This window comes from Caretta caretta, chromosome 2 (genome assembly GCF_965140235.1).
Source record: "Caretta caretta isolate rCarCar2 chromosome 2, rCarCar1.hap1, whole genome shotgun sequence".
In the NCBI taxonomy this organism is placed as follows: Eukaryota; Metazoa; Chordata; order Testudines; family Cheloniidae; genus Caretta; species Caretta caretta.
Genome location: NC_134207.1, coordinates 14063676 through 14088144, shown reverse-complemented (window position 1 = coordinate 14088144; position 24469 = coordinate 14063676).

The following is a 24469-nucleotide window of genomic DNA, read 5'->3' as shown; positions in this document are numbered from 1 at the left end:
GGGAGAGTTATATGGACTTGGCTGGTGGGTCACGCTGCCCTGATACTTGGGGTGCGACACATTGACTCTGATCATTAGGGCCCTCTACCCCGACCAAGGGGCAAGCATGGGGAAACCGGCCACTGGGCCACATCGGGACGCCCTTAAAGGGATGGGCATGGGAACTTAAGAGTGGTAAAGCCCCGACACCCCATCCACCTATTTATGCAAAAATTGCAAGTGGCCATTTTCTGCATGTGCATGTGAAGTTCCTAGTCACAGAGAGTTGTGAGTACAAATCAAATTGTTCAGCTGAGTTTGTACATTGGAATGATAAAAAGGAATTGGTTATCTTAGTATTGTAACTAAAAACTCTTATGGCACCAGAAGGCACTCTAGCCGCTTTCATATGTTGAATGGATTCAACAATTATCCTGTTGTGACCATTGAAAAAAGCTTCATATACAACAAGCAGGATCAGGTAGATATCTTGAACCATTGCAGGAAACTTTCTGAAGGGTACAAATGGTGAAGCTGATTCTAATCTCATACTGGTTTTACTTTGGTACACCTCCATTGACTTTAAAGGAAGTGCATCTGATTTACACCAAGTAAAGATGTTCTGGATCAGGCACAATAATGATGAGGAACAGAAGAATTATTTTAGATAACCCATGGGAATGCAATGCGTAATGGAATAACAGCTCTAATGTAGGGCCAGTTCTGATACCCTGACTTACACTGACTAGTACCTTACGCCTTGAGCGTTCACATTGAATAAGGAACTACTGTTCAATGTGAGTGAGAACATCGGAATCTGACCCAGAGGTGACAGAGCCCTTTTGAACTGTCTTGTCTGGTCTCCTGCATCTAGGAATGTAGGAAGGACTCTATACTGCTATTTCCATAATTGCATTTAACTTCTCTTTGAATGTTTCTTGTGACTGTACCTTATAACTGTCTCCTTAGATAACCTGTTCCAGAGGCTGCCTTGCAACTCTTTTACTTAGAGCATGGAAAACTTTGAGAAGCACTATAATTAGACAAAAATCCCAGTCTTTAAGGGGTGTAAATCAGTGGAGCCACCCCAATTCCCATCAGCTGAAGGTCTGGTTCTATTAGTTTACATTCATGAGGGTGACCACATGGAGAGCTTTTCTGCCATTTTGCATCCCTCCAATGTATTGCTCCAATCCATTGTCAAAGGATCATTCCCATGATAATGTATTGCTGTGCTTATGCCATTAAAGTGACTTTGCCTGCAGACACATTAAGCAATTCGTCTTTAGACAGATGAACTGTAACAGCAATGGCCTCCACACCTGTCGTATGAAGAAGAATATGGAGAAGAATGAGAGACGGATAGAAGGGGAGGACAATGGACGAATCTATGCAGCTATCAAGCTGTATATGGAATAAAGGAAGAAGTTACAACAAGATGCATGGGAAGTGACTTTAAAAGGAAAGTTAGATTAGGAGTATCATAGGATGTCATAAAAAGAGCATACAGGCACTTTTCCCTAGTGAGGTGAGTTTAGGTGAGGCTAATAGCTCGAGGTTCTGTGGAAAACTCCTGCGTATATTAAAGTGGTAGACATGAGATGTGTTCCGCATGGCTGAAGAAATGTTTGATATGAGTGCTCTATTGAGACTAAGCTAATGCACTCAGCTGTTACCCCAGGAGACTGGGGTTCACATCTGGCTCAGATGAACTCAGTTTGGCATTGCAGGCTATTTTTCTCTGGTGAGTTTGTCTGCATCATGAAACTGCCGTGCAGCACAGCCGTTCAAGGCAATTAACAGTCTCTGTTCACCAGAGGTCTGGGACGGAAGCAGCAAAGGAACGGCTTGGTGCAGGATTTAAGTGCATTGGTGGAGATGATTGGGAGATGCTTGTGTTACCTGGGGTTCTTTCAACATAAAGCTCTTGGTAACTTTTACTCTGTGCGAGGTGGCGTCAGGAAATAAATCAGGGGAGACACGGCCATCCGACCGATAGATGGCTGGCACAAACAGGACAACACAAGAGTGCTTTCACTTAAAGCTAAACTTTACTTAGTCTCAAGCACTTAAACATGTCTGCAACAGGTTAGTAAAACACCCCCAACCCTCGATAATTACCAAAGCTGAGTGTGGCTCTCGAGTGGCATAGCAGCAGCTCGTCTGCGGTGGGGAACACAAGATGCATCCAGAGGAAGAGTCCAGTCCTGAAGAGTCCCCCTACCTCAAACTTTTTCCCCTTATTTATATATTAGTAATAGAATGACATGTCCCTTAAAGCAAACTTGGTAAGTAAGCAGTTTCAATGGTCAAATGAGAGGTTCCCTCTGATTATCGATTAACCAGGTGTGGGTTTTTCCAGCGTTTGCAGCCTTGAGGCCCCAATAGACATTCCTGGGGCACATCCTGCTCTTCTAAAATGCATGTATCAGCAACTTCGACACAATTCTTATCAGGAAGGACGCGGGGTCAAGCTGCCCTCTCTGTTGCACCCAACCCCCCCTCCCGCCTTGGTTAAACTGAGACTGCTGAATGGCCAATTTACAGCCTGCTGACTTGGCTGCTTGTAGCTTTAAGCCGTAGTGGTTTCAGGCACTTTACTGGTTTGCCAAAGTCTCCCCGTACACTTGCAAATGCACTGCTCTAGTGGTTCTTCTTTCAAGCAAGTGTCATGAATGTTCTACTTTGAGAACTGACAGTTCTCTCTCACCATTTAAGGAAGAGAGAAAAGGAGAGCTTCCTTTAAAGTGTTAATGTTTAGCAGTGGTCTGAGGAAAGAAAGCATTCAGGTGGCCTGTTATTTTTCCATTAGCACTTCCTTCTAAAGGTTGGGGAGTCAGATGGATGAGAACAAGGCACTAAGCCTATCAGTAATATGTTTAGCCTTGACTTACCTGGATGTATTTTATGAATGTCTTTTTCCTTTCCTTTCAGATGAGAACCTTAAGTGACCTATATTCTGTAGATCAGACATGTTAGCCCAGAGACCAAGACCCACACATTGTGTGATGCCCCTTATAGAAACAAACTACAGACCTACTTCACACTAAGTTTTTGGCCACTGCTGTATAATATTACTCAATTTTAAAATAAGACAACCCTGAGCTAGTTGTTTTTTTTTTTTTTTTTTTGTCTGCTTAACTGAAGCAGGAGACACAGGGCCGAATTTTCATCTCGCACCAGTGTAAATCAAAAGTAAATCCAGTGAAGTTGGTAGAGTTATGCCACTGTCAAATGAATGCCAGTTCAAAATCAGGGCCTAGTGTTCAGCATGTCTCAGTCAAACATACATATGTGCTCACTTCCTCATTTTGGTTCCACTTCCTCTTTTCTGCCAGAGAAGAGTAGTTTGGGAGAAGCTATTTTTCACCACCTGTTTATTAACGAGGAAGGCACTCATTATAACTGTTGTAAACTACCTGAATGGTGTGAACTTCAGGGAAACAGCTAGTGCTTGAAAGCCTTTCATCCAAACAGACTTCAGTATTTTGCTGAGTTCATACACTGAGCAAGCTGCTGTACAAGAAGAGGTTAAAAACAACCAATCCAGAACCATTTCACTGAGAAAGGAAAAGTGCACCAGGAGGTAATATATAAAAATGTGATATAATGGTTGGTAGTTGAAGGTCATTCAGGTTCTCCTGTTTATCCCTGTCCAGACTATATATAAAATCTGGATACAACAATGTGCCCTTTAATGTAATATTCTGGATAACTAGCCTGTGTAACTCACTGGTACAGCAAAGTATTGGGCCAAGGAGTTTAGTAGATTTTAAGAAAGGGATTAGACCTTAATGTAAACAAGAATAGCAACAGCTATTATAATAGCTAGAATACAATTATGATGGCTATCCATCCTCATTTTCACAGTATAGTGTGATCAGCTAAGGTCAGGAAGAATTGTGCCCTAGTGTACTATACTACATAATTAGATTCATTATGGTGGTTTTACACCTTTCTCTGAAGCATCTGGCATTGGCCACTGTCAGAGTCTGGGGATTACATTAGATGGTCCATTGATCTGTTTCTATGTGACAATTCCTACAAATCAATGCAGCGCATCTGCACAAGCCAATAGTGTGAGGTGTAAACAAAACAGGATTAAATCTAGAGAATCAGGCTTTCAGCATCAGACTTCTCTCCACGTGTGACATGGCGAGGTAACATCAATAATAATTAACAATAAATTAATAGCACTTATCACAGCATCTCTGAATTCTTTGAGATGAATACATAAATTAATTCTCATAACACCTCTTTGAGTCAGGTGTGCTTTTACACAGATATCTTCAGATTTTCCTCAAACTCTAAAACCAAAATACTTTGGTTAAAAACTGGGAGTAGCTTTCTCTTCATGCCACATTTCCCCTCTAAGGGCTAGGATCACCTGTTGGACTACATCTCCCATAATGTACCACAGTCAGGTACACTGCATTATGGGAGATACGTTCCAGTGGGGGATCCCTCCCATGAAGGAGAATGAGGACAGGAGGAGCATAGCACAAATCCCATTTTTGGCTGAAGTCTTCTGTTTTCCGGCTGAAATTTTCTGGTGGAAAAATAAATTTCTCCATGGAAAGCAGACACTTTTTGCAAAACACTTCATTGCGTAGAAAACACAATTTTCTGCCAAATAGCAGTTTTCACCAGCTCTAGTATTAAGTGCTTTTAAAAATGTGACCTTAAGTGTCACAATGGGAGCTGCTGAGTGCTTTAAACTTTGGCCCTAAATGTCCCACTAAACTTTGCAGAGTTCTCAAACTGTGGGTCGAGACCCCAAAGTGGGTCACGACCAGTGGTGAGCTGGAGCTGGTTCCACTGGTTCACTGGAGCCGGTTGTTAAATTTAGAAGCCCTTTTAGAACCGGTTGTCCTGCGAGGAACAACTCGCTCTAAAAGGGCTTCTAAATTTAACAACCGCCCAAAAGTGGCACAGACCCAGAGCATCCACGGAGTCAGCGCCTAAGGCGCCACTTTTGATGTGATCAGTGGGGGAGCAGTCGCTCTACCCCTAGCTTCGCTACCCCACCCCTAGGAGCCCGAGGGACCTGCTGGATGCTTCCAGGGAGCCGCCCCAGGTAAGCACAGCCGGAACTCCCCACCTCGCCCCCCGGCAGGTCCCTCTGGCTCTTAGGGGTGGGGCAGGGTGGGCACTACGGTGGCCCACGAGACCCTCCTGCCTGGATCCGGGGGCAGTCAGGGGACAGGGGAAGGGGGTGGATGGAGCAGGGGTCCGGGGGCGGGCCACGACCCCCTTGTGGGGTGAGGAGGGAACTGGTTGTTAAGGTTTTGGCAGCACATAACGGGTCACGACCCCATTTTAATGGGGTCACCAGGGCTGGCATTAGACTTGCTGGGGCCCGGGGCCAGGGCCAAAGCCAAAGCCTTCACACCACCATCCAAGGCCAAAGCTCAAGTCCCACCACCCAGGGTCAAAGCCAAAGCCCGAGGGCTTCAGCCCTGGGTGGCAGGGCATAGGTTACAGGCCCCTCTCCTGGGGCAGAAGCCCTTGGGCTTCAGTTTTGGCCCCATCAGGCTTTGGAATTGGCCACCCCCCTCCCAGGGCAGTGGGGCTTGGGTGGGCTCAGGCTTCAGTCCCCCCTCCTGGGGTTGTGTTGTAATTTTGTTGTCAGAAGGGGGTCACAGTGCAATGAAGTTTGAGAACTCCTGCGCTAAAGGTTATATGCAAGTAAGTGATGGAGCTGGAGGGTAGAACAGAGGAGTCTTCTTAACTCATCGTCACGTCCTCGAACCTCTAGGAAGGTAAAGGAACTGAGGCAGTTGGTTGTTCATGTTCCATAAAGTAGTGACAGAGCAGATTCCACAGCACACCAGGATACATATGGAGAGGAAAAGGCCAGGGAACGTCTATATTTCACACTCTGAGCTTGTTTTAGTCTATGCCATATAGGAAACTTCAGAAAACCCCAATGAATGGGTAGCAGGACAAGTTTACAGAGCCTATAAATATTTCTTTTCTTTTTATTTCTATGGCCAGTGAAGAGACAGATTCTAGAAAGTTCTTTGTTGTTGTTAGGTTTGGTGGGTTTTTTTTGGTTTTGGTTTAGGTTTTTTGTTTTTTTAATAAACTTCTGTTTCTGGTTCATCCATGGTGGGATTTTTAAAAATATTTTTATATTTTATTCTTCTACTGGACTGTTTTGATTATCCTTCCACATCACCCGTATATGATTTTTCCCCATTCTTCCGATGAAATGGTTGCCATTATAGTCATTAAAGATACCACAATTTTAGCCAATGTGTTATTGTAAAGTGCAAGTCACAGCGCTGAGCATGAGCTAAAACAGAATTACACCATGGCCCAGACTTCAGGAAAGCACATAAGAATGTGTTGAAGTGTTTCCCTATTCAGTACAATACTTAAACATGTGCTTAAGTGTCCTCTTAAATAAAGATATTTTCCTAGACACATATCTCAAAAGAGCTAAATTGTTTATTTACACAGGAGGAACTCTCAGTGATTTCAGGAATATACACTTCTCAATAAGTAATATGCACATAGCTAACAAAGCAAAAGAATTCTGCCCCAGTTAGGCATGTACCTACCTGCATAAGAGAGACTTCTGCAAGTCTAAATGCTTGGATACTTCTTTGTGCATAACACCATTGCATCAAATACTTGTCTGTGTTCTTGCATATGGCAATTTTGTATATTCCTATATAAAACAATACTTGGACCAAGTACCTATGTTTTCCCCTGTATATAATTCCACACTTTGAACGTGCATACTTAAGTATTTTATCTGTACAGATGACTATATAAGCAATCTTATATAGAGATCTAAATGACAATTTATGCAAATAATTCAATTCTGTATACCACCCTCATCACCACAGTGTTTGAGCAGCTTCCAACAGTGCATTAAGCGGCATGACTAACATCTGTCACATGTGAGACGTTTCGTTGCAGTGTCTTTGCCAAGTTTTAATTGGGGTTATTGCATTCTGCCCACTAAATTCAACTTGCAGTTTGAATATGGTGTTTTTCACATTATGCCCTACGTTGTTGTGTAATGATGCTGTGCCCTGTTACCTGGCACCTTCCACTGGCATTATAGCAGTGGGTGAAACGATTCTTGAACTAAAGCACTCTGGGATCCTTGCAAAGCAAAGGGGCTCTAGAAATGTAAGTTGATACTTAAGCAAATCATTTGTTATATATTGCATTGTGCAGCATATTCCGGCCTCATCTTTCCTCAGCATTCCCTGCTCTTCCTTGCAGTTCTTTTTATCCACAACAGCCCAGCTATTGTCTTTTTCAGATGTGGCTCATTAATTCTTCTGTACAAATGCATGCACACTCAGCTCTCCAGTGCTAATGACCAGAGAGAAATAATGGCTAATGCCCATCAAGAAAGATGCCTGTTGTTTTAGCTGCTTCTTGATTTATTGACGTCTCCGTTCACATTTCTGCATGTCTACTTTTTATAGAGTGGGAAAAACAATTCTCCTTAGAATCCCAAGTATTTTGGCAGTTGGCCTAAGAATATAATCAATTTCTGGACTGCATAAAAAGGATGGAAAGACTTCCTAATATTTCTAAGTAACTCCATCATCGAAACCCTGAGGGCATGTCTCCACAGTGTTTTGGAGAACCCTCCGCACCTGGGTGGACAGACTAGGGCTAGCATGGCCTGTGCAAGTGCCCTAAGAACAGCAGTATAGCTTGCACTTTGAAACTGTAGCTTGAGCTCTGAAGTCTAGGAAGGGGGATGGGCTTCAGAGCCCAAGCCCCATAGAATCTCAGGGTTGGAAGGGACCTCAGGAGGTCATTTAGTCCAACCCCCTGCTCAAAGCAGGGCCAATCCCCAATTTTTGCCCCAGATCCCTAAATGGCCCACTTCAAGGACTGAACTCACAACCCTGGGTTTAACAGGCCAATGCTCAAACCACTGCGCTGTCCCTCCCCCATCTGTAAGCGGTATTGAGAGTGTTAGTGAGAGCTAGACGCTCTCTCCAGAATGCTGTATAGACTTTCCCTGAGAGCGAAAGGCAATTGGTCCCTGGGCAAATAAAACACTGCAAGAAAAGTGTAAAAGGCCTAGAACGGAACTCATTAAGAGTAAAAGAGCCCATGGCACATTTCACAAGTGTTAGTGGTGGCAGCCTCACTTCCCTGGTGAGAGTCCAGTTTCCCATGCAGTTTCACATGGATACACAATTCTTCCTCATGCCCTTTTCTAAACAGCTAGGGAGTGTTGTTTTTAAACAGATGCCATGTTCCACCCCAGAGGTAGCTGCAGATAAGTCTGGAGTGAAAAGATTTTATCCTGTATATAGTTTGCAAAGAACTATAAGATCCTTTGGGTGGAACTCACTGAATGGATGTTAATTTAGTGTGTGTGTGTTTGTGTGTGTGTGTGGAAATGCCCGGCTCTTGTGAGGGGATCAAGCAAAGATGCTCCCCCATCCCCATGTTGGGTGCCCTGCACTCCAAGTCACATTTGACGTCCCTGTGCTCACAAGATGGCAGGGACTGCTTTCTCGGTGCAATCCTGTGGCACACAGTGATGGGGGTGTGTGTGGAAAATCAGGAAGAAAGCAAGACTTGGCCTGCAGCACCTTGCACTGGATCAGAGTGGGGTCTGATCAATCACAGAGGTGCTGATTGCACTGTCTTCAGTACCTAATCATGGCCCCTGCAGGGCGCAGTGTGCAGCTGCAGCTATGTGAGAAGGAGGAGAGGGATGTACTCCAGGTGCACAGTGTCTACCTGAATGACCTGGGATGCAGGAGGACTCTCAGCCTGATGCTACCTCTGAAGCACCCTGACAGCGCTTCACCTCTTCCCATTCCCTTTAGGGTGTGTGAGACCCCAGGGATGCAGGGAGATATCAGTCCCTGTGCTCCTTAAGCCTTTGTGGGAAGTGGGGGACGTTCTCCTTGCAGGGCTTTCCACCCCCATGCGCTTGTGCAAGGACCAGACACACTCTGGCCCTGAACGAAGATGCACCCTGCTCAGTCATCATGCACACCAGGCTGCCCGGGATAGCTCAACCCCTCCCTGACCTCCCCCCAAGGCCAGATTCTGGGGGCAACGTTGGCCCATCAGTTCTGTGACTAAATGACACAAGTTTCCATCACAGCTCAGCACAGACGGTCCAAACCTGAGAAGGGAATGCAAGTCTTATATGAAATCAATCTGAACATAAAACTGCAGACAGAGCAGAGGAAGCTGTTTTCCACTCAGACAGGAACATTTGTTTAAAGTGACCTCCTCTGGGATAGCTTTGCTCTAGGATAGTGAGCAAGTGAAAAGCTACTAAAATCTGCTGGAGGTCACCACTGACTAATGAGGGGCAAGGACCTTAGTGTCACAACTTGCATTTTTCCTTGCAAAACCATAGGGTCAGATCCTCAGCTGGTGCGAATCTGCATTGATGTCAGTGGAGCTACACCAATTTACATCAGCTGGCGATCTGGCTCCATATATCTTCACATGCATTCCCACAAGTGGGTTGATCATTGTTGCTCTAGATCTAGCTGGTATCTTTGAGCCATGGTACAACAACCATGCAATATCTCTGGTGAATTCCTTCCTCTTAAAGTCCAGCAACCACAATCATTTTTTTTGCTTCAAATAGCCAGCACTTTGGTGTAACTATTCAAAGGCACCCCCAGCTGGGATTTTAATGGTCTGATCACTGACTGCTTTTCTGTCTTGAAAACTATTCTTAGGTTGTAATTTTGAAGGTTATAGTGAACGTGCGATGTTTCATTTTCACTCTCTCATCATCACTCAAGGGTATCTATGTATTTTTTTTAACCATTTGATACCTTAGCACAGTGCTGCTGTGATGAGAGCTAAAGACATGCCTTAGATAGACAGAGGACCTGGGTCTACAGGTGGAGTCCGTGGATTGATCACAGGTACCTTGGCTGTATCCTAAAATAAACCAAATAGACGCTTTTGTTGGGACATAAGCATGGTCATTGTCTTCAGCGTGGGCTGTAAGCACCTAGCAAACCGGTAGCACTGTGTAATAATAAGTAATATTCTGGCACATATGTTGCATAGGAGAAGGCAGTGACACTATCTGGCCTCCTAGTAGGTTAACATGAGTTCAGCTTTCTCCCCTGCTCACAGGTGCCCAAAGGAAGGACAGTAAATTAGCTGCTTGGGTGAAAGAGAATATATGCTACCACTTGTTGCATGGGGGATCTAATCCTGGTTGAGGCTTTTGAAGCCAGCAAGGAGATTTAGTCACACCACTGAAACTCTCATTCAGCACCTCTTTATCCCACTGCTCTTTTAGAAAGTTGGGTTTGGTTATCTTCATTTACCCATGAGGAAACTGTAGGGAAAGTAACGTGCAAAGTCCACAGGAAGTCAGCGATAGCCGGGCATAGAACTCAGACCTCCTGACTCGAAGAGCCCCAGTGGATCATGCCACTATCCTAGCTAAAGGTGAAATTTCATTTTGGCAGCCTGTCTATTGCAGGTATTACCCCATTGCCATGGTCTTGGAGCACCTCACAATCACTAATGTGTTTATTCTCACAACACCTCTATCAGGCAGAGAAGCCCTATTATCCCCTTTGTATGAACAGTGAACTGAAACACAGAGAAACTAAGTGATTTCCCCAAGGTCATATAGGAAATATAGGAAACCTGGTGGCAGATTAGGGAATTAAAGCCAAGTCTCTGGCTAACACCCTAACTACTGGGTCATCTATCTTAGAGAAAAGGCAACAAATAGAATTGCATCCATCTTCAGTCCACTGGTGCTGAAATGTTATTTTTAGATTTTGGATTGTACACATGCCACGGAAGTAAATCACAAGAAAGGGGAAGAAGATTGAGGGGGAAAGGTTGCTGATCCTCTGTCCATGTCACATTAATTGCCAGTTGCACTTGGGCTCCTAGTATACATTCACCTGGCAGATGATACCTTGGAAGCCAAACTTGCCATAGTATAAAATTGCAGAGGGCTTTTGTTTTGTTTTGTTTTGTTTTTGAGACCTCTTTGTGCCCCGATATCCCAAGTAATGAGAAAAATTTTCAGCCTGAACCTTGATTTCTTCCCACTGTTTTTGAGTTAAAGTTGGTTACATACCTGCTGAACCCTCAATTTGTTCTCATCTATCGGGAACCTGATGGGTGGGGAAAAAATACAAAGGCAGCTGGCAAGATCTCTTCTGCAGGGGATATTACTTCTGACAAGAATACAAAATACGGTAACAGGAGCAGAAAAAGAAATGAAAAGAATCCTACTTAGGACTTAAACCAGTCTAATACCCTGGATGTGAAGCCCAGCCTTTCCAGAGGCATATACTCTCTTTCACCCAAGCAGCTAATTTACTGTCCTTCCCTTGGGCACCTGTGAGCAGGGGAGAAAGCTGAACTAATGTTAACCCACTAGGGGGCCAGATAGTGCCACTGTCTTCTCCTATGTGATCAGGACTTTGCATTTCCCTTGTTACAGCAGGTAATGTTACCAATACTTACAGCAGAGCACAGAGTTGGATCCCTTGATCCAAAGAGTCTCAGACTTTGGGAAAGTTTAGATCAAGGTGTATGGTTCTGCCCACTATTCAGCAGCTATGCAATATGCCTCTAGATCTTGGTACAAACATTCCCAAAGTCAGTGGTTGTCTCCATCCCAGGATGGACCACAGCCATCTGTGCAGTGACAAGGAGCTTCATTCTGAGAACCTGTTCTTCTTGGCAGACAAATTCCTCTCCCCAAATTTAGTTTCTGGGACTGGCTTCACTGAGTGCAGACTGCTCCAGGACATGACTCTCTTGCAGTCTGCGTTGCATGGAAAAGCTCCCAGAGGGCAGACTATTCAGAGAAGCAGACAGCTTGCCGGAGGCAATGTGGATTTGGGTTTTCACACAGGTTACTTGAATCTACATGTTGATGTGTGAGTTTGATTCAGCATACTTCACTTCATCAAGGGCCTAGCCCCCACTGACATGACTAGGCCCCAGAGAACTCTTTTGGTTCAACCGATGCTGATAAAAACATACCATAGTAATCTTCAGCAATGGCCTGTCACAACAGTGATACTTCTGTGTCTGAGGCTATTGCTTTGTGTCTTAGGTCCTTCTTTGGCCCCCATGCCTACAGCACCTCATAATCTGTAATGTAATCCAAATCACAGCATTCTTGTGGGAACTGAGGCCCAGATCCTGAAAGGTATATAGACTCCTAATTTCCATGGGTGTCAATGCAAGTTGGGAACCTAAATACCTTTGTGGATCCAGGCCTAGTTGACTTGCCTGGGGTTATACAGGAAATCTGTAACAGAGCGGGGAATTGAACCAGGGTCTCCAAAGTCATAGGTACACATACACACATGGGGAATTTTCATCCCACCATTCACCCAGCCCTAATGTAAGCATCTTGGGACTGATTCTCATCATGCCATTCCTTCTTTGGTGGCAGAGACCAGAGGAGGTAGGGAACCAAAGGTAGCTTTAAGCCAGCACTGTTTATTCCCTCTTCTTGGGCAGTCGAGGGTCCTGCTCAGCCCCGGTATAAGTTACATCAGCATCAAGGTTGCTCTAACTTATTCTGTTCTCTATGTGTCGTCCCCCCCCCCCCCCATTGAATCTGGAAAGCAAAGAATAGCTGCTGTGCAGTGCACGCTAGTCATACCCGTCTACATACTCTTTACCCTGGGGGCTGGCAGTGTGGAGCCAGCGTAAAACCCCCTACCAGCTCTACAACTGTCATGAAGACACACAAATATTCTCAGTAGGCTGTTTTTGCTCAATTTAAGGCCCCTTTACGCTGCCAGAGGGGCATAAAGGTGCCTGCGTGTAACTGAGAATCAGGCCCACTATTTTCTACCCATCTGAATTACATCAATGCAAAGCAAACCATCTGAATTACATCAATGACGGAATAGGTAATTATTTAACAGATAGTTAGGTCCAAAAAGAACACATTACACCATATTAGCGATGAAGCAGGTAACGCAGATTTAGCCATTTTTATTTACATAGAAAGCTGCTCTGTGAACCTTTCACAAAACCATATTTCTTCGTGCAGTTTCAAGTTTGTGAAGTTGGGCCTATTAATTATAGGCTGAGCACAAGTCGTCTGCGCATTCCTGTTTCGTTAAAATCAGACATAATGAGCCTTCAGAAAAACCGGTGCTCAGGAACTTGATTGTATATTTATACATTTTTGCTTGTTTGCACTTCACTGTTCTATTTAGGCACTGTGTGGTGGGCCTTTGCAATATGATTTTGGCTTTCTCTCATACTGCTTGCGGAGGTGTTTTGGATATACCGGTGTACGAAAGAAGAAGTTATTTAAATTGTAGTTCTATTCAAGCAAATTCAAGTTAGAAAAAAGACAGACGTTTTTAACAGGGAGGGTGTTTACCCCCAGAACAAACTACCGAGGGCAGTGGTGGAGTCTGCATCTCTCGATGTCTTCAAACCAAGACGGCAAGCCTTTCTAAAAGATCTGCTCCTGTTCAAACAAGAATTACAGCAAGGTTCTATGAGCTGTGCATTGCAGGAGGTCAGGCTAGATGATCACAGTGGTCCCTTCGGGCCTTACAATCTCTGAATCTATTTAGTCAAACACAAGTGATTGGGTAATGGGGTGAAATTATTTGGCCTGTGTTATGCAGGAGGTCAGACTGTATGATCGAATAGTCCTTTCCACTCTTAAAATCTATGAACCCTTGGCTTCTGAGAAAGAGTCTTTAGTAAGTCTTTAGTCCACACAGGGCTAGATTTTTCAAGTGCTCAGCACCCATAATTGGGGCCAGGTTTTAAAAGATCTGCTCTCCCAACACTGTGAGCATTTTTTAAAAAATCTGGGCACTTACTTTCTACATCAAATGAAGTACAAAGTTCTCCTGAAAATCTGGCTCCAATTATGGACACTAAATTCTTTTGAATGTCTGCCACCCAAGGACTTCTGACGATACAAAATAAGTCAGTACAGAAACTGAAAAAAGGATGCATAGCCAGGGAACACAAAATAGGATTTAGGATAGGAACATGGAAGGTGCTTAGATACTACAATGATGAGCTGCCTAAAAAGAGGATTCTAAAAAGAATAGATGGTCTGTGCCATGCAAAATGAAATATCTGTTTGTAGCATAAAGGAAGTGAGCCCAATGCAAAACCTCACTCTATGCAGAGAACAAGAGAAGCAGGAGAGGAAGAGAAGATCTTGGATGTAATATTACTGACGTGTGAGGAAGAACAAACCACCAGTAGTGAGAGAATTATCTTGCATTTCCTTCACTAGCCTTGTTATGGATCATTATTTGGTAAGCTGATGAAGACAAAATACCCAGTAGGCTGCAGCAGGTGGCCCTAAACTAGCAAGACAGCACTGCATGATGGTGACAAATCATCTGGACAACACTAAGGACACCAAATTATGTTCATTCATTGTCTGTGCCAATGAGCCCTCTGGGGAAGTGTGCATAGGGATGGAGAAAGTTGGCTGGGACTTGAGGAGTAGGCAGGGGAGGACATAGATTGGGTGAAAACATTTCTATATCTTGTTCTTGCTTGACCAAATAGCATCTCAGAAGAGGGGCGGGGAGTCAAAAATTGAGAGGATGAATAGTTGCAAAGGTGACATTGGAGAGAGAGAATAGGCAAAAAGATTGAGATATTGAAGCAGAAGGACAGAGAAAACGAAGAAAACATACGTGAAAAAACAGGAGAGAGATCAATGAAAGAAGGAAGACTGGTAAATACAGGCTATGAAGAGAAAGTGGAGAAAAGTGCCTGAAAAGAAAAATGTAAATGTACAGTAAGAGAGGGAGGGAGGTGTGAGAGAGGGTTGGAGAGAGACATGCATGTAGGTACAACCATGAATTGATAACTGCATGACACCAGCTGTGAGGTTGCATGAGACCTACAGACATAAACAGGGGGACAGAATCAAGGTGCAAGGGGAGAAGGAGACATTCCTCCTGCTCCCATCCCAGAGAAAGAGTTGGAGAATACAATAAGATGCGGTGAGTGACTGAGAGTCAGCAATACAGCCAGGCTTAGTAAACATGTTTATATCATTTGACATTAATAACAGAAAACTGCCTGTAAAAGTGATAAAGAAAATATGTGTTATCCTGTAGAATGCCAGCTTTATGCTATCTAGTGTCCCAGCTGGTGTATTTTTATCTAATCCAGGGCTGGTCACAGTGAGTTCTGCTTCATATTTCTAATATACATTACACTGCCGGGAAATAAAGCAGACACCGGTTAAATTCATTGCTGCAGATGGCACAAGTTTCAGTATCATGTTTTATATTACTATAAAACCAAGAAGAACTAGCTATTGTATATACAAAAAACAATACAAAACAAACAGCCCTCAAACCTCCACAGCATAGGATGGTTCAGGGGGTTGGTTACCGATGATGAAGTCTTTTAACCTCTAGGTTAGCTAGTTTCAAATACAGCCTTGATGTGTAATGACCAAAAGCCATTACCCTCTGAAAGCTGGTTGGTGGCCTCTGTGTATTAAATTGGTGGTCTCAACCCACATTCTCGTGGGTAAGCATCACCATCGCAAGAAGAACCGTTGTCATAACTGAATTGTCATGTGAACATGCCAGCTGAATGCTTCAGGAATGAAAGCCCTGGAGACTTATGAATGGTTTGGTAAATGAGATCTGGGCAACAGATAGCAGCATGCAGACATCTCATAGCTCCAGATACTTTAAAGACTCCCATCACAAATGTAGCTGGAATAATGGAATACATGTACAGTGGCTATTTGTTCCCTGGGTCAGAAATCATAACAGCATTGTTTATTAGAATGTGCAAAAGTTTCTGAAGGAAAGTGATAGAAGCTCTACAGCTCAACCATTTACAATAGGGCTGGAAGGTCCACTCTGGGGTGCAATCTGATGTTAGCATGGGCTAAAAGACCTAATGGATCCTTTCCATCTTTAATGTATGTGATCTGCACAGGCAGAATGTGACAATCTGCATCTCTTTAAATGGGTGAATAAACTGAAATGTAACACACTTGAGACGTGTTATTATTTATACAGTGCAATAGGAAGGGCACTTACATTCTTCACATTCTTGTCCTGAAGAGCTTTTATTGTTAATAAGCCATAGCATAGAGATCCGTGCAGTGCTGTAGGTAGGTAAAGGATGGATTAAAAGGTCAAGCCCAGGGAAGGGGTAGAAGTTGCTTTTGGTGTGTTTTGTTTCATTTTTGAGTTTGGTTGAGAGACTCCTGGGAGAAGCCCTGGGGCCACTGTTCTGACTGAGGCGTGGAATGGAAAAAGAGACCTGGAGGGGTGGGAAGATGGCAGATTGATGCCTAGTGCTGTGTGGGACACTGTCTCTGTGAGATGTTCATACTCTGACAGGGTAAAGTGACCTGGTGGGAGGGCTGAGCCATGAGAAGACCACCAGATCAAGTGTTGGCAGGAGGCACTAGGTGATGAGTGAGCTGGTATGCGAGGCCCAGCCTTGAGGGGGTCTCGCCTGTGGTGAGGGCACTCTTCTACCGATGGGATTTACACACCTCTGCAAATCAGGCCCTTTAGTTCTGTGTCTTAGTTTTTCCATCTGCAAAACATACGTACAATTTATTTCCCTAGGATGTTCTAAGTATTACCTTGTGTTTACAAAGTTCTTTGACACCCTCTGGGTGAACTGTATTCAGCGGGTGCCTCACTTTCTTTATTAGCTGCGATTGTGATTAGCAAATGAGAGAATTACAGCAGCAAATTCTAGTTCCTTCTTTTAGCAGTTGAGACAGACAAAACTACAAAGAAAGATCTCTATTTTCTTTCCTGGGCAGCAGAGAGAAAGTGTGAGGCACATCTACTATAATTTTCAATTTGAGGAAGGTGGTGACCTGAATCTGGCTAATATAATGAGAAATTTGATTCATACTGAATCTCGAAAAGGAACATGACTTACAAATTTAAACAAAAGGAAAAATAAGAAGCTGTGTGTGTCTTCAGAAGCTGAGGGAGTCCACTGACCAGCGTATGGCCAAGAGTCAAAAACCTTTCAGGGAGACATGAGAATGTGGACATTTAAAAGAATCAATAGCAGGCAGAGTGATGTGCTGAATTGCAGACGGTGTAGACAGAGAGAGACTCTTATGACAGGAGGAACTGATGGCAGTTGCAGATGAGGTGGGTAGATGGAATGACTGGAGCACATCCTAAAATAATTCTGTAGATATGAGGTCACAGGTAGGGACATTAGTTCGTTTCTCACTACACACTTCGTAATTTTCCACCAACCCAGTCATGTCCACTCTAGCTTTTCTCCTTCCCAGGCTAATGCTGCTGTTGTATGTGGTATATATAATTAGTTCTAAACCCTAGAGGATGGCTGCTGTAATACCTCAGATCACCATTTTTGGGATTTCATATAGCACTCCCAGGAATGCCAGGACTTGACACAAGGACGTTCAGATCCAAAATCTACAGTGCTGCTACTTAAGTGAGAGAATAATCTTTATAAAGTAGCAGTTAGCAACAGCCTTGTGATCACCAGCTCCTAGCAACAAAAGCTGCAACCCCTTACTACCACTAACCCCACTTTCTACACCTTCAGGCTGAGATTTCCAAACCTAAGAGCTTTAGCCACACTGCTCCCAATGATTTTAATGGGAGTTGTGCAGTTGAAGACTATAATAGGCTCTGGAAAAAAACCACAACACTCCCCCAGAGTTGCCACCTCTCAGGTACAAAAAGCCAGGACATCTGGTATGGTCCTGAACCCATGAAGCTGGACAGCTAGCAGTGTGCACTCTTAGATATTTCCCAGGAAAGCTGCTACAAGGGATTATAGGCCTCAAACCAGGCCCACAATTAGTGCTCACCTGAGCCACTGGAGAAAGGGACTAGTGAAGTGCTAGCTCACAAAGAGCCCCGCCCATGATGCTCCTCATTCTGGGAGATCTCCAGCCCCACTGATTGGCTGGGACATGTTACCTAAGCCAGAAAGAGGCTCAGGAAGTTTTCTGAGTAACTAGGTGAATCCCTGACTGGCTGCTACTGTGGACCCTGCCTACTTAACGGACTCTTGATTCCTGCCTCCCAACCTGTTCCTGCCCTCCTCATCCCCGATTCCCATCTGTTCCTGGTCCCTGCTTCTACCCTCTACCCCTAAGCTGGCTTCGACCTTTGGCTCTAACCTTTGGCTTGGCACATGACTCTGATCCCACCTCTGAGTCCAGGCTCCTGAATCTAACCAGGAGACCTGCCACCCACACCTCAGTCCCTACAGCTACCTCAGAAAAGGGAACATCTTGTGAAAACCTGGACAGTTGGCAACCCTGGTCAGCAGAGGGCAATGCCACTACAACTTGACAAACTCATGGAATGTACTGATGAAATGAATGTCTGACCTAGCACCTCTTCCCAGTGATGTCACATGTATCACAGCATATGTGTGTATATATATATATATAAGAGCTTGTATATATATATATATTAAAGCCCAGAATCAGGAAACCCTGTCCAAAACCACAGAGAGATGAAAGAACCTAGGTGCCTTTCATTCAGATGAAGAAGAGGCTGTTAATCTTTCTGCTTAAAGAAAGGTAAAAGCCTATCTGTAAATATTCTTTGAAGCTTATCTGAAAAAAAAAAGCTGGAGAACGTTTGAACTGATTTGAAAAACAGAGGCAGAAGAGGCATTGCAGAGAATCCTTGTAGTTGCATTTCTCCTTTCTGTGTGATCCAATCTTGTTCAGAATGTTACTCATCTGACCTGCAAACCTCTGTGAAAAAAGAATGTAAATAGTAAGAAACACACAGCAGTGAGGGGGGGAGGAAAAGTCAAACGCTTCTCAGAAGGCTCTCTTTAGGAAATCAAGCGATACTTTACATTCTACTTCAATCATCGGTCTGGTTGGCAAGTGAGAGAGCTCGGAATAAAAGCTTTCTCCAGATTGTTAAATTGCTTTGATTGTTTGTTTGAAAGCCAAACTGGATTTCTAAGAGCTATTTTGTCTTGCACTGTAGACACTCCTCTACATTCAGTGTTTTACAATAGAAGAGAAATACAGTCATCAGTGCTCCACAGAGAGTCACCTGGCAAGAATACCATCGTTTCCATGTGACAATCCATGCAAAGAAAGGGGGAAAGGCAAGTTATGGAGTGAGTGGTGTAGCAAGCTTGTGAAAGGGAAGAACCCCACTCACTACATGTCAAAGGAGGGCTTTTAGAAATGAGAAGCCATTGTTGCTATCATCAATGGTGCTAGACATCTCCGGCACTGTAGAAGCTTAGTTCAATGGCATGAATGCAATTCAGTAAAACTTCGTTGATCTGACAAGTTATATAAACGTTGCTAGAATATACAAGAGACAAAACCAATGGGAATTTGTCAGAGATCGATACAATCTCCGCAGGTCAGGCCTCCAGGGTGAAACTCTAGCCCCAGTAGAGCCAACGACAAAGACAAAACTCCCCTTGACTTCTATGGTGCTAGGACTTCACCCCTGCAGTTTGGGGCTTTATCCCAGATCCTTTGTTGTTTAAATCTGAGTACACTGAAAGAAAATAGAGGTACCCGTATTTGCCCAAAAAATGAAATGTTAACTTTAGGGCTGGCTAATAAGATCCAGTAATCCTATAATTATGGAGGTATTGCTATTGATGCCATGGTGGCACTGTGCATCTGTACATAACGTAGAGCTAAAATGCCTTTATTTCACACATATGTGATTGAATTTCATTTCTTCGCTTAGCACAATAACACAATTATATATGTACATATGTATATATATATTTAATGTAGATCTATCTATCTATCTATCTATCTAGATATCTTGAGAGAAAGAGAGAGAGAAAACTATAGATTTTTTTTGTTGGTAGAATAACATGCAATAGAAGGACACAGACACACACACATTTTGCATTTTCCGTATTGCTAAATGTGACCTAGTGGATACGGTGCCAGAGTGGGACTTGGGAGGTTTGGGTTCTATTCCTGCCTCTGCTATTAGCCTGCTGTGTGATCTTAGGTGAGGCTCTGGGCCTCAGTTTCCCCATCTATAAAATGGTGATAATGATACTGCCATCCTTTGTAAAGTGCTCTGAGATCTACTGATGAAAAACACTTATAAAAGCTATGTATTATTATTGAGGGTGGAGGGTCGTGGCTAGATGGAAGAAGGGTCCTGGATAGGTCCCTGTACAGGAACGGGTAGTGAGAGGTTAAGGATTGCTAACCTAGATACTATCCTGATCAGAGACAGGGGTTAATTTGGAAACAGTGTTGGAGAAAAGAGTTGACCTTATTCCTAATAAATATCTTTATTGCACCATCAGCTGTCCCTTTTCTCTTCCCACAGCACCAGCCTCACGTACCCATTTATCCTGTTCTCACACAAGAGTCTTCCATGCCACCCCTTAAGTTCGGAATGCCCTCCTCAAAGTAATCTATGGTGCCACTGCGGTCTCCTCTTTCAAACCCCTCCTCACACACACTTTTACTGCAATGCCTCTAGAACACTGCCCGGTAATGAGGTTGGTGATCAGCCAGGACTTGTGCTACTAATATTTTTATTTATCTTTAAAAAAAATAAATAAATCAGCATCTTACAGATTGTGCACCTGGCTGGACTGTACAAAACATGTTCATATCACAGTTACTATTGTCTCTCCCACGCCTATATCTTTCTGTTACAACCACTTGTTTTGTGTGGTCTTTAAACTCAGGCCCCTATTGATGCAAACAATTTCTTTTGAGATCGTTTGATAGCTCATGTGCGAAGTGAAGCACATGCAGAATTGGGGCCTTAGATGGCAAGGTCTTAGGGAGAAGGACTCTCTCTTACTATGTGCTTGTTCAGCACATTGCACAATGGATTCCCCATCCGTTGGGAATTCTAGGTGCTATCGCAATACAAATAATTAGGGGTGGGAGAAAGAGCAGTGCTACTCTTTCAAGATCCACCCACAGAATAAGCCTCACCCACTTGAGATGGCCAACTGAGATGACTCAGTGCCTTGTGCAGATGTCAAAAATATGATTGTGCATGGTCTTTCCGTTAAACTTCCCCTCATTTGGGTTCAGATTCACCAGTGGGGTCTTTTAGGCTCCTTGGTAGGTCGCAAATACCTTTTGGGGGCTCCTTAATCTCAGCTCCTACATTGAAGAGGAAAACACCAATGGTAGTTTCTCACAAGCCTACCAAAAGGAGCTCTCACTCAGAGTAGATTGTGCAGACCTTGATAATATGATTGTCCTTCTCCTTTCTAATGTAGTGGCTTGTTATCTTGGCTAACACAGTAGGAACTGAACCAGGGACCTTAAGAGCTAAACGCACAACATGTTAGCACTTGAGATAAACCTGGCTACAGGGGGCTGTAACACACTTATAATCTCTGTGAACTGGGCACAGAGGGGACCTGTAACACACTAGTTGGTTCCACTTACATGCAGTGAGATAATTAACAATATTGATTTAACAGTATTATCAAAGTCAACAAAAATTCCATCTTCCATTCTTGACCCTAGGAGATCTAAAAGTCAGCTTGGTTAGTGAGTAAACTGGGCATCCCAGTGAGTTTGGAAAACGTTTGCTCCCATGTTTGCTCCCATCTAGAACAATTTCCGAGTATGCTTCCTTAAACTGAAATAAAACTGAAATTGGAGTTTTCCATGTAAAAGTGCAACCAATCATTTGTGTAATGACACTGAAGAGATATTGACATGCTTCCTGGACTCTTTTGTTGCTTTATTGTACTTTGAAAGGTTTAAAGGGAAATTGATGGCGACAGACATTTTTTTAAATGTCACGTCACTCTAAAAATGGATTTTCATCCTTTAATAGACTCACTCTGATATCTTAAATGTTACAGAGCTGCTCAATGACAGTATTTAATTTTCTGTTCAGAATTTTCTAAACCCGAAGTGTGTAGATGTCCTCCAGAAAGATAATGTTCTGACAATGCATTTCACAAATAAATTAACTAGGATTAAATGGGAAGCAAGTGGTTGGAGTACATTGTTCGTAATTGAAGGAACCTTTCACAAGAATTGTTTCTTTAAAGAAAAAATGACCATGATTCTGCTGCCAGCTTTCTGAATAATGCTAAAACCCAAACTACTATACTGATAAATATTCCATTAGGACCCAATCATAGTCTTATTGACATAAACAGCAAAGCTCCCTGTCAAGGTTCCTTCCCCACTCTGAACTCTGGGGTACAGATGTAGGGACCTGCATGAAACCCCCTTAAGCTTATTTTTACCAGCTTAGGTTAAAACTTCCCCAAGGTACAAACTATTTTACCTTTTGCCCTTGGACTTTATTGCTGCCACCACCAAGCGTCTAACAAATATATAACAGGGAAAGAGCCCGCTTGGAAACGTCTTTCCCCCCAAAATCCTCCCCAAACCTTACACCCCCTTTCCTGGGGAAGGCTTGATAAAAGTCCTCACCAATTTGCATAGGTGAACACAGACCCAAACCCTTGGATCTTAAGAACAATGAAAAATCAATCAAGGTTCTTAAAAGAAGAATTTTAATTGAAGAAAAAAGTAAAAGAATCACCTCTGTAAAATCAGGATGGTAAATACCTTACAGGGTAATCAGATTCAAAATATAGAGAATCCCTCTAGGCAAAACCTTAAGTTACAAAAAGACCCAAAACCAGGAATATACATTCCATTCAGCACAGCTTATTTTATCAGCCATTTAAACAAAACAGAATCTAACACATATCTAGCTAGATTACTTACTAAATTCTAAAACTCCATTCCTGTTCTATTCCTGGCAAAACAACACACAGACAGAGAGAGCCTTTGTTTCTCCCCCCCTCCAGCTTTGAAAGTATCTTGTCTCCTCATTGGTCATTTTGGTCAGGTGCCAGCGAGATTATGCTAGCTTCTTAACCCTTTACAGGTGAAAGGGTTTTTCCTCTGGCCAGGAGGGATTTTAAAGGTATTTACCCTTCCCTTTATATTTATGACATTCCCATTAACTTCAGTGAGACAAAAATGAAAGAACTAACATAATGAATTACTATTGCATAGATTCCAAAAGTAGAAATGGACATTCTCTCTTTAAAAAAAAAATTCTATGATTGTGTGTGCACTTCAGAGGTGGTGAAAGGTTTGGTGTTTCCCACCGAAACAAGAAAACTGGAAGACATTCATTCAGGTTGAAGAAAACATTTCAAATGTTGATTCAAAACAAAATGGTTTGTTTCATGTTTCTGAAATTTGGGTGCCCTGTTTGAGAATCTCTGCCTCAACTCTGCATTTCTTGGATTCCAGAGTTGTTTGTGTTTTAACCCTAACATTCTTGAAAAGTACTATGTACTGAAACCACCTATAAGAGTCTTGTTTCACCTTAACATAGGGGCATTTTTTTTAGTGCAATACACACACATTGTGCTTTACAAAACACTGACTAAAGTATGATCCTGGTCCTGAGGAACCTGCAAATAGAGCTGAGTGAAAATCAGAATTTCCATCCAGTGGGAAATTCTGCTATTTCAACACAGAAAGAATGAAATCTTTGGAAAAATTTTGATTTGGAAATGTTGAAACAAAACATTTCATTGTTATTGATCAAATTCTGTTGTTTTGACATGCCTGGATTGAAACATTTTTTTTTCAATATGTTAAAAGTTAAATCTAATTGAAACATTTTGACTCAGTTTGACATTAATTTAATCTGTTTTGCATGCCATGGTTACTTTTGGGAGTGGACTTAGTGTGCTTCATATGTGCCTAGTCTTCCCAAAGGCTGAACTACACCTCCCAAAATGCACTGCAGCCACGTGATTCCCATGATTCACCACACAGCTCAGGAAGAGGGGAGTCCATGGTTCATCATGGAAGACGTAGTCTGGAGAGGGAACCATGCCCATAGGAAAGAATGGGGGCATGAGGCAGCTGAACTACTTCTGCCATAAGGCACTGAAGCACCATAGGCAGATTTAGTTTAATGTCCAACTGACTCAAATCTAAACGTTTTGTTTCATTTTGACAAACTGAAATGTTTTGATTTGGCTTGAACCAAATGGAAACAAAATCTCTCATTGTGAATTTCCCAATGCAAAATTGATTTAAAAAATCAGTAAAATCTATTTTTTCCAAGGAAAAAATTAATTTTGCAGAAACTTCATTTTTTGTCAAAAAATCATTTTGATGGGAAATTCCTAACTATCTCTACTTGAAGTGTCACTCAAACAGATAGGGCAACCGTTCCAATGGTGTGTGTGTGTGTGTGTGTGTGTGTGTGTGTATGGCGGGGGCGGGGGAGGATGTAGGTGGTTTCTTTGATGAATCAGGTAAAATAACTTTTTCCAATATCTTCTTTGGAATGGTTGCTGAACTTAATATAATTACCCAATAGTATCTCAGCCGGGGCTAATATTTGACCTTTATTCCTAACAGGAATGAATCAGGTTAGAATAACATTTCCCTGCAGTTACATTTTCTGCAATAACCAACATAATTTTTCATGTTTTTTTTTTAAGGAAGTAAAACCAAAGCCTGGGGCTCTGGATTCTTTCTTATCTCTTGTGCTATCAC